Genomic DNA, 12,158 nt, shown 5'->3' on the forward strand with positions numbered 1-12,158 from the left:
GTGTTTTAGACGTCTATTTTTAGACGTTTTTTATCACATTTTTAGACGCTCGTCTAATAGCCCATATCGTACGGCATACTACAGTATGCCAGTATGCAATTTTTGAGGATTTGAAAAGAATGGAAAAAAAAAACGATGGGTTATAGCCCATCGTTTTTTGAATTTTTGATTTTTTTTTTATCCTCGTCTTTCATCATTTTTGACCATGGGCTATAGCCCATACCGTACGGCATACTATAGCACGCCGTTTCTCATCATTTTTGAGGATTTGAAAAAAATTAAACAAATGAAAAAACGATGGGTTATAGCCCATCGTTTTTAGATTTTTAGATTTTTTTTTTAATCCTCGTTTTTCATCATTTTTGACTATCCCACTGAGCAATAGCCGGTTATTAGACGTGCGTCTAAAAATGGGATAAAAAACGTCTAAAAATAGACATCTAAAAAACGTCTAAAAATAGACCATTTTTAGAAATTTTTTATCCCATTTTTAGACACTCGTCTAATAGCCCATATCATACGGCATACTGTAGCACGCCGTTTTCCATCATTTTTGAGGTTTTGAAAAGAATGAAAAAAAAAAACGATGGGTTACAGCCCATGGTTTTTGAATTTTTGATTTTTTTTTTAAATCCTGGTTTTTCATTATTTTTGACCATGGGCTATAGCCCATACCGTACGGCATACTATAGCACGCAGTTTTTCATCATTTTTGAGGATTTGAAAAAAATGGGGAAAAAAACGATGGGTTATAGCCCATCGTTTTTTTTATTTTTTGATTATTCTTTTTTAATCCTCGTTTTTCAACATTTTTGACCATCCCACTGAGCAATAGCCGGCAATTAGACGTGCGTCTAAAAATGGGATAAAAAACGTCTAAAAATAGACGTGTTTTAGACGTCTATTTTTAGATATTTTTTATCCCATTTTTAGACGCTCGTCTAATAGCCCATAGCGTACGGCATACTGTAGCACGCCGTTTTTCATAATTTTTGAGGATTTGAAAAGAAAGAAGAAAAAAAAACGATGGGTTATAGCCCATCGTTTTTTGAATTTTAGATTTTTTTTTTATCCTTGTTTTTCATCATTTTTGACCATCCCACTGAGCAATAGCCGGCTATTAGACGTGCGTCTAAAAATGGGATGAAAAACGACAAAAAATAGACGTCTAAAAATAGACGTATATTTTTAGACGTTTTTTATCCCATATTTAGACGCTCGTCTAATAGCCCATATCGTACGGCATACTGTAGCACGCCGTTTTTCATCATTTTTGAGGATTTGAAAAAAATAAAAAAAAAAAAAATAGGGTTATAGCCCATCGTTTTTTGAATTTTTGAATTTTTTTTAATCCTCGTTTTTCATCATTTTTGACCATGGGCTATAGCCCATACCGTACGGCATACTATAGCACGCCATTTTTCATCATTTTTGAGGATTAAAAAAAAAAAAAAAAAAAAAAAACATGGGTTATAGCCCATCGTTTTTTGAATTTTTGAAAAAAAAGATTATCCTCGTTTTTCATCATTTTTGACCATGGGCTATAGCCCATACCGTACGGCATACTATAGCACGCCGTTTTTCATCATTTTTGAGGATTTGAAAAAAATGAAAAAAACAAAAGAAAACATGGGTTATAGCCCATCGTTTTTTGAATTTTTGAAAAAATAATTTATCCTCGTTTTTCATCATTTTTGACCATGGGCTATAGCCCATACCGTACGGCATACTATAGAACGTCGTTTTTCATCATTTTTGAGGATTTGAAATAAATGGAAAAAAAACAAAAAAACATGGGTTATAGCCCATCGTTTTTTGAATTTATTGAAAAAAAAGATTATCCTCGTTTTTCATAATTTTTTACCATGGGCTATAGCCCATACCGTACGGCATACTATAGAACGTCGTTTTTCATCATTTTTGAGGATTTGAAATAAATGAAAAAAAAAAAAACATGGGTTATAGCCCATCGTTTTTTAAATTTTTGATTTTTTTTAATCCTCGTTTTTCATCATTTTTGACCATGGGCTATAGCCCATACCGTACGGCATACTATAGCACGCCGTTTTTCATCATTTTTGAGGATTTGAAAAAAAAAAAAAAACATGGGTTATAGCCCATCGTTTTTTGAATTTTTGAAAAAAAAGATTATCCTTGTTTTTCATCATTTTTGACCATGGGCTATAGCCCATACCGTACGGCATACTATAGAACGTCGTTTTTCATCATTTTTGAGGATTTGAAATAAATGAAAAAAAAAAAAAACATGGGTTATAGCCCATCGTTTTTTTAATTTTTGATTTTTTTTTAATCCTCGTTTTTCATCATTTTTGACCATGGGCTATAGCCCATACCGTACGGCATACTATAGCACGCCGTTTTTCATCATTTTTGAGGATTTGAATTTTTTTTTAAAAAAACGAGGGGTTATAGCCCATCGTTTTTTGAATTTTTGATTTTTTTTTAATCCTCCTTTTTCATCATTTTTGACCATGGGCTATAGCCCATACCGTACGGCATACTATAGCACGCCGTTTTTCATCATTTTTAAGGATTTGAAAAAAATTCAAAAATTCAAAAAACGAGGGGTTATAGCCAATTTTTGTTTCATCCTCGTTTTTCATCATTTTGTATGTAGGACTAGTAGCGTGCCAACATTTGTGCTATTGCCATAGAGAATGCATTGGGCGTTTAAGTTAAATAACTCAGAAACTATAAAACATTTAAAAGTAAAAAAGTTCCAGCATGTGTCTCCACAGTAAGCTGAATAATACAAAGTGTGATTGGAGTTTCTAGGTGAAAGTGATTTTTGACGTGCCAATGTCTGCCATTGAGCCCCATTGTACATTTGAAAGCACTATATTTCTAAAACCATGAAACATTTCAAATATTCCTTTTCAGGCAAACATGTCCACCGTAAGATGAACCTAAGTAGGCTAGAATGGGGTTGCTAGGTGTAAGAATGTAGGCTTCTATGTTGTTAGCAAAACATCATCAGGGGCGTCTGTGGCTCAGGAGGTAGAGCAGGTCGTCCAATGATCCATGGGTCGGCGGTTCGAATCCCGGCTCCTCCTGTCTACATGTCGAAGTGTCCTTGGGCAAGACACTGAACCCCAAATTGCTCCCGATGTGCTGGTTAGTACCTTGCATGGCTTCCGCCGCAATCGGTGTATGAATGTGTGTGTGAATGGGTGAATGTAATGCACAATCTATGTAAAGTGCCTTGGATAAAGGCGCTATATAAATGCACCATTTACCATTTATCATCATGGGTGTTGCGGAGGATGAGAAACTAGTTTCTCATCCTCCGCAACACCCATTCTCATACACCGCTATACTTTTAAGTATGTTGCGGTAGAGATCATTTTGGACCATGGGCTATAGCCCATACCGTACGGCATACTTTTCATCATTTTTGAGGATTTGAAAAAAAAGAAAAAAAGAAAAAAAAACATGGGTTATAGCCCATCGTTTTTTGAATTTTTGAAAAAATAATTTATCCTCGTTTTTCATCATTTTTGACCATGGGCTATAGCCCATACCGTACGGCATACTATAGAACGTCGTTTTTCATCATTTTTGAGGATTTGAAATAAATGGAAAAAAAAACAAAAAAACATGGGTTATAGCCCATCGTTTTTTGAATTTTTGAAAAAAAAGATTATCCTCGTTTTTCATCATTTTTGACCATGGGCTATAGCCCATACCGTACGGCATACTATAGCACGCCGTTTTTCATCATTTTTGAGGATTTGAAGAAAAAAAAAAAGAAAAAAAAAAACATGGGTTATAGCCCATCGTTTTTTTAATTTTTGAAAAAAAAGATTATCCTCGTTTTTCATCATTTTTGACCATGGGCTATAGCCCATACCGTACGGCATACTATAGAACGTAGTTTTTCATCATTTTTGAGGATTTGAAATAAATGAAAAAAAAAAAAAAACATGGGTTATAGCCCACCGTTTTTTAAATTTTTTTTTTTTTTTTAATCCTCGTTTTTCATCATTTTTGACCATGGGCTATAGCCCATACCGTACGGCATACTATAGCACGCCGTTTTTCATCATTTTTGAGGATTTGAAATAAATGAAAAAAAAAAAAAAACATGGGTTATAGCCCATCGTTTTTTTAATTTTTGATTTTATTTTAATCCTCGTTTTTCATCATTTTTGACCATGGGCTATAGCCCATAGCGTACGGCATACTATAGCACGCCGTTTTTCATCATTTTTGAGGATTAAAAAAAAAAAAAAAAAAAAAAAACATGGGTTATAGCCCATCGTTTTTTTTAAATTTGAAAAAATAATGAACCTATTTTTTCATCATTTTTGAACATGGGCTATAGCCCATACCGTACGGCATACTATAGCACGCCGTTTTTCATCATTTTTGAGGATAAAAAAAAAAAAAAAAAAAAAAAAAACGAGGGTTATAGCCCATAGTTTTTTGAATTTTTGAAAAAAGAAATTATCCTCGTTTTTCATCATTTTTGACCATGGGCTATAGCCCATACCGTACGGCATACTATAGAACGCCGTTTTTCATAATTTTTGAGGATTTGAAATAAATGAAAAAAAAAAAAAAACATGGGTTATAGCCCATCGTTTTTTTAATTTTTGATTTTTTTTTAATCCTCGTTTTTCATCATTTTTGACCATGGGCTATAGCCCATACCGTACGGCATACTATAGCACGCCGTTTTTCATCATTTTTGAGGATTAAAAAAAAAAAAAAAAAAAAAAAAAACATGGGTTATAGCCCATCGTTTTTTTTAAATTTGAAAAAATAATGAACCTATTTTTTCATCATTTTTGAACATGGGCTATAGCCCATACCGTACGGCATACTATAGCACGCCGTTTTTCATCATTTTTGAGGATAAAAAAAAACAAAAGAAAAAAAAAAAACGAGGGTTATAGCCCATAGTTTTTTGAATTTTTGAAAAAAGAAATTATCCTCGTTTTTCATCATTTTTGACCATGGGCTATAGCCCATACCGTATGGGCATACTATAGAACGTCGTTTTTCATCATTTTTGAGGATTTGAAATAAATGAAAAAAAACAAAAAACATGGGTTATATCCCATCGTTTTTTGAATTTTTGAAAAAAAAGATTATCCTCGTTTTTCATCATTTTTGACCATGGGCTATAGCCCATACCGTACGGCATACTATAGCACGCCGTTTTTCATCATTTTTGAGGATTTGGAAAAAAAAGAAAAAAAGAAAAAAAAACATGGGTTATAGCCCATCGTTTTTTGAATTTTTGAAAAAATAATTTATCCTCGTTTTTCATCATTTTTGACCATGGGCTATAGCCCATACCGTACGGCATACTATAGAACGTCGTTTTTCATCATTTTTGAGGATTTGAAATCAATGGAAAAAAAGAAAAAAAAACATGGGTTATAGCCCATCGTTTTTTGAATTTTTGAAAAAAAAGATTATCCTCGTTTTTCATCATCTTTGACCATGGGTTATAGCCCATACCGTACGGCATACTATAGCACGCCGTTTTTCATCATTTTTGAGGATTTGAAATAAATGAAAAAAAAACAAAACATGGGTTATAGCCCATCGTTTTTTTAATTTTTGATATTTTTTTAATCCTCGTTTTTCATTATTTTGACCATGGGCTATAGCCCATACCGTACGGCATACTATAGCACGCCGTTTTTCATCATTTTTGAGGATAAAAAAAAAACAAAAAACAAAAAAAACATGGGTTATAGCCCATCGTTTTTTTAATTTTAGATTTTTTTTTTAATCCTCCTTTTTCATCATTTTTGACCATGGCTATAGCCCATACCGTACGGCATACTATAGCACGCCGTTTTTCATCATTTTTGAGGATTAAAAAAAAAAAAAAAAAAAAAAACATGGGTTATAGCCCATCGTTTTTTGAATTTTTGAAAAAAAAGATTATCCTCGTTTTTTGAATTTTTGACCATGGGCTATAGCCCATACCGTACGGCATACTATAGCACGCCGTTTTTCATCATTTTTGAGGATTTGAAAAAAATGAAAAATACAAAAAAAAACATGGGTTATAGCCCATCGTTTTTTGAATTTTTGAAAAAATAATTTATCCTCGTTTTTCATCATTTTTGACCATGGGCTATAGCCCATACCGTACGGCATACTATAGAACGTCGTTTTTTATCATTTTTGAGGATTTGAAATAAATGGAAAAAAAAACAAAAAAACATGGGTTATAGCCCATCGTTTTTTGAATTTTTGAAAAAAAAGATTATCCTCGTTTTTCATCATTTTTGACCATGGGCTATAGCCCATACCGTACGGCATACTATAGCACGCCGTTTTTCATCATTTTTGAGGATTTGAAGAAAAAAAAAAAAAAAAAAAAACATGGGTTATAGCCCATCGTTTTTTGAATTTTTGAAAAAAAAGATTATCCTCGTTTTTCATCATTTTTGACCATGGGCTATAGCCCATACCGTACGGCATACTATAGAACGTCGTTTTTCATCATTTTTGAGGATTTGAAATAAATGAAAAAAAAAAAAAAAAACATGGGTTATAGCCCATCGTTTTTTTTTAATTTGAAAAAATAATGAACCTATTTTTTCATCATTTTTGAACATGGGCTATAGCCCATACCGTACGGCATACTATAGCACGCCGTTTTTCATCATTTTTGAGGATAAAAAAAAAAAAAAAACAAAACGAGGGGTTATAGCCCATCGTTTTTTGAATTTTAGATTTTTTTTTAATCCTCCTTTTTCATCATTTTTGACCATGGGCTATAGCCCATACCGTACGGCATACTATAGCACGCCGTTTTTCATCATTTTTGAGGATTTGAAATAAATGAAAAAAAACAAAAAAACATGGGTTATATCCCATCGTTTTTTGAATTTTTGAAAAAAAAGATTATCCTCGTTTTTCATCATTTTTGACCATGGGCTATAGCCCATACCGTACGGCATACTATAGCACGCCGTTTTTCATCATTTTTGAGGATTTGAAAAAAATGAAAAAAAAAAAAACATGGGTTATAGCCCATCGTTTTTTGAATTTTTGAAAAAAAAGATTATCCTCGTTTTTCATCATTTTTGACCATGGGCTATAGCCCATACCGTACGGCATACTATAGCACGCAGTTTTTCATCATTTTAGAGGATTAAAAAAAAAAAAAAAAAAAACATGGGTTATAGCCCATCGTTTTTTGAATTTTTGAAAAAAAAGATTATCCTCGTTTTTCATCATTTTTGACCATGGGCTATAGCCCATACCGTACGGCATACTATAGAACGTCGTTTTTCATCATTTTTGAGGATTTGAAATAAATGAAAAAAAAACAAAACATGGGTTATAGCCAATCGTTTTTTTAATTTTTGATTTTTTTTTAATCCTCGTTTTTCATTATTTTGACCATGGGCTATAGCCCATACCGTACGGCATACTATAGCACGCCGTTTTTCATCATTTTTGAGGATAAAAAAAAAAAAAACAAAAAAAAAACATGGGTTATAGCCCATCTTTTTTTTTCAATTTGAAAAAATAATGAACCTATTTTTTCATCATTTTTTAACATGGGCTATAGCCCATACCGTACGGCATACTATAGCACGCCGTTTTTCATCATTTTTGAGGATTAAAAAAAATAAAAAAAACGAGGGGTTATAGCCCATCGTTTTTTTAATTTTTGATTTTTTTTTAAGCCTCGTTTTTCATTATTTTGACCATGGGCTATAGCCCATACCGTACGGCATACTATAGCACGCCGTTTTTCATCATTTTTGAGGATAAAAAAAAAAAAAAACAAAAAAAAAACATGGGTTATAGCCCATCGTTTTTTTAAAATTTGAAAAAATAATGAACCTATTTTTTCATCATTTTTGAACATGGGCTATAGCCCATACCGTACGGCATACTATAGCACGCCGTTTTTCATCATTTTTGAGGATTAAAAAAAAAAAAAAAAAAACGAGGGGTTATAGCCCATCGTTTTTTGAATTTTAGATTTTTTTTTTTTTCCTCCTTTTTCATCATTTTTGACCATGGCTATAGCCCATACCGTACGGCATACTATAGCACGCCGTTTTTCATCATTTTTGAGGATTAAAAAAAAAAAAAAAAAAAAAACATGGGTTATAGCCCATCGTTTTTTGAATTTTTGAAAAAAAAGATTATCCTCGTTTTTCATCATTTTTGACCATGGGCTATAGCCCATACCGTACGGCATACTATAGCACGCCGTTTTTCATCATTTTAGAGGATTAAAAAAAAAAAAAAAAAAACATGGGTTATAGCCCATCGTTTTTTGAATTTTTGAAAAAAAAGATTATCCTCGTTTTTCATCATTTTTGACCATGGGCTATAGCCCATACCGTACGGCATACTATAGAACGTCGTTTTTCATCATTTTTGAGGATTTGAAATAAATGAAAAAAAAACAAAACATGGGTTATAGCCAATCGTTTTTTTAATTTTTGATTTTTTTTTAATCCTCGTTTTTCATTATTTTGACCATGGGCTATAGCCCATACCGTACGGCATACTATAGCACGCCGTTTTTCATCATTTTTGAGGATAAAAAAAAAAAAAAAAAAACATGGGTTATAGCCCATCTTTTTTTTTCAATTTGAAAAAATAATGAACCTATTTTTTCATCATTTTTGAACATGGGCTATAGCCCATACCGTACGGCATACTATAGCACGCCGTTTTTCATCATTTTTGAGGATTTGAAATAAATGAAAAAAAAACAAAACATGGGTTATAGCCAATCGTTTTTTTAATTTTAGATTTTTTTTTAATCCTCGTTTTTCATTATTTTGACCATGGGCTATAGCCCATACCGTACGGCATACTATAGCACGCCGTTTTTCATCATTTTTGAGGATAAAAAAAAAAAAAAAAAAAAAAAAACATGGGTTATAGCCCATCTTTTTTTTTCAATTTGAAAAAATAATGAACCTATTTTTTCATCATTTTTTAACATGGGCTATAGCCCATACCGTACGGCATACTATAGCACGCCGTTTTTCATCATTTTTGAGGATTAAAAAAAATAAAAAAAACGAGGGGTTATAGCCCATCGTTTTTTTAATTTTTGATTTTTTTTTAAGCCTCGTTTTTCATTATTTTGACCATGGGCTATAGCCCATACCGTACGGCATACTATAGCACGCCGTTTTTCATCATTTTTGAGGATAAAAAAAAAACAAAAACAAAAAAAAAACATGGGTTATAGCCCATCGTTTTTTTTAAATTAGAAAAAATAATGAACCTATTTTTTCATCATTTTTGAACATGGGCTATAGCCCATACCGTACGGCATACTATAGCACGCAGTTTTTCATCATTTTTGAGGATTAAAAAAAATAAAAAAAACGAGGGGTTATAGCCCATCGTTTTTTTAATTTTTGATTTTTTTTTAAGCCTCGTTTTTCATTATTTTGACCATGGGCTATAGCCCATACCGTACGGCATACTATAGCACGCCGTTTTTCATCATTTTTGAGGATAAAAAAAAAAAAAAACAAAAAAAAAACATGGGTTATAGCCCATCGTTTTTTTAAAATTTGAAAAAATAATGAACCTATTTTTTCATCATTTTTGAACATGGGCTATAGCCCATACCGTACGGCATACTATAGCACGCCGTTTTTCATCATTTTTGAGGATTAAAAAAAAAAAAAAAAAAACGAGGGGTTATAGCCCATCGTTTTTTGAATTTTAGATTTTTTTTTTTTTCCTCCTTTTTCATCATTTTTGACCATGGCTATAGCCCATACCGTACGGCATACTATAGCACGCCGTTTTTCATCATTTTTGAGGATTAAAAAAAAAAAAAAAAAAAAAACATGGGTTATAGCCCATCGTTTTTTGAATTTTTGAAAAAAAAGATTATCCTCGTTTTTCATCATTTTTGACCATGGGCTATAGCCCATACCGTACGGCATACTATAGCACGCCGTTTTTCATCATTTTAGAGGATTAAAAAAAAAAAAAAAAAAAACATGGGTTATAGCCCATCGTTTTTTGAATTTTTGAAAAAAAAGATTATCCTCGTTTTTCATCATTTTTGACCATGGGCTATAGCCCATACCGTACGGCATACTATAGAACGTCGTTTTTCATCATTTTTGAGGATTTGAAATAAATGAAAAAAAAACAAAACATGGGTTATAGCCAATCGTTTTTTTAATTTTTGATTTTTTTTTAATCCTCGTTTTTCATTATTTTGACCATGGGCTATAGCCCATACCGTACGGCATACTATAGCACGCCGTTTTTCATCATTTTTGAGGATAAAAAAAAAAAAAAAAAAACATGGGTTATAGCCCATCTTTTTTTTTCAATTTGAAAAAATAATGAACCTATTTTTTCATCATTTTTGAACATGGGCTATAGCCCATACCGTACGGCATACTATAGCACGCCGTTTTTCATCATTTTTGAGGATTTGAAATAAATGAAAAAAAAACAAAACATGGGTTATAGCCAATCGTTTTTTTAATTTTAGATTTTTTTTTAATCCTCGTTTTTCATTATTTTGACCATGGGCTATAGCCCATACCGTACGGCATACTATAGCACGCCGTTTTTCATCATTTTTGAGGATAAAAAAAAAAAAAAAAAAAAAAAAACATGGGTTATAGCCCATCTTTTTTTTTCAATTTGAAAAAATAATGAACCTATTTTTTCATCATTTTTTAACATGGGCTATAGCCCATACCGTACGGCATACTATAGCACGCCGTTTTTCATCATTTTTGAGGATTAAAAAAAATAAAAAAAACGAGGGGTTATAGCCCATCGTTTTTTTAATTTTTGATTTTTTTTTAAGCCTCGTTTTTCATTATTTTGACCATGGGCTATAGCCCATACCGTACGGCATACTATAGCACGCCGTTTTTCATCATTTTTGAGGATAAAAAAAAAACAAAAACAAAAAAAAAACATGGGTTATAGCCCATCGTTTTTTTTAAATTAGAAAAAATAATGAACCTATTTTTTCATCATTTTTGAACATGGGCTATAGCCCATACCGTACGGCATACTATAGCACGCAGTTTTTCATCATTTTTGAGGATTAAAAAAAAAAAAAAAACGAGGGGTTATAGCCCATCGTTTTTTGAATTTTAGATTTTTTTTTTTTCCTCCTTTTTCATCATTTTTGACCATGGCTATAGCCCATACCGTACGGCATACTATAGCACGCCGTTTTTCATCATTTTTGAGGATTAAAAAAAAAAAAACAAAAAAAAACATGGGTTATAGCCCATCGTTTTTTGAATTTTTGAAAAAAAAGATTATCCTCGTTTTTCATCATTTTTGACCATGGGCTATAGCCCATACCGTACGACATACTATAGCACGCCGTTTTTCATCATTTTAGAGGATTAAAAAAAAAACAAAAAAAAACATGGGTTATTGCCCATCGTTTTTTGAATTTTTGAAAAAAAAGATTATCCTCGTTTTTCATAATTTTTGACCATGGGCTATAGCCCATACCGTACGGCATACTATAGAACGTCGTTTTTCATCATTTTTGAGGATTTGAAATAAATGAAAAAAAAAACAAAACATGGGTTATAGCCAATCGTTTTTTTAATTTTTGATTTTTTTTTAATCCTCGTTTTTCATTATTTTGACCATGGGCTATAGCCCATACCGTACGGCATACTATAGCACGCCGTTTTTCATCATTTTTGAGGATAAAAAAAAAAACAAAAAAACATGGGTTATAGCCCATCGTTTTTTGAATTTTTGAAAAAAAAGATTATCCTCGTTTTTCATCATTTTTGACCATGGGCTATAGCCCATACCGTACGACATACTATAGCACGCCGTTTTTCATCATTTTAGAGGATTAAAAAAAAAACAAAAAAAAACATGGGTTATAGCCCATCGTTTTTTGAATTTTTGAAAAAAAAGATTATCCTCGTTTTTCATAATTTTTGACCATGGGCTATAGCCCATACCGTACGGCATACTATAGAACGTCGTTTTTCATCATTTTTGAGGATTTGAAATAAATGAAAAAAAAACAAAACATGGGTTATAGCCAATCGTTTTTTTAATTTTTGATTTTTTTTTAATCCTCGTTTTTCATTATTTTGACCATGGGCTATAGCCCATACCGTACGGCATACTATAGCACGCCGTTTTTCATCATTTTTGAG

The sequence above is a fragment of the Protomyctophum parallelum genome (assembly GCF_964188405.1).
Source record: "Protomyctophum parallelum genome assembly, chromosome: 8".
Taxonomy (NCBI): domain Eukaryota; kingdom Metazoa; phylum Chordata; class Actinopteri; order Myctophiformes; family Myctophidae; genus Protomyctophum; species Protomyctophum parallelum.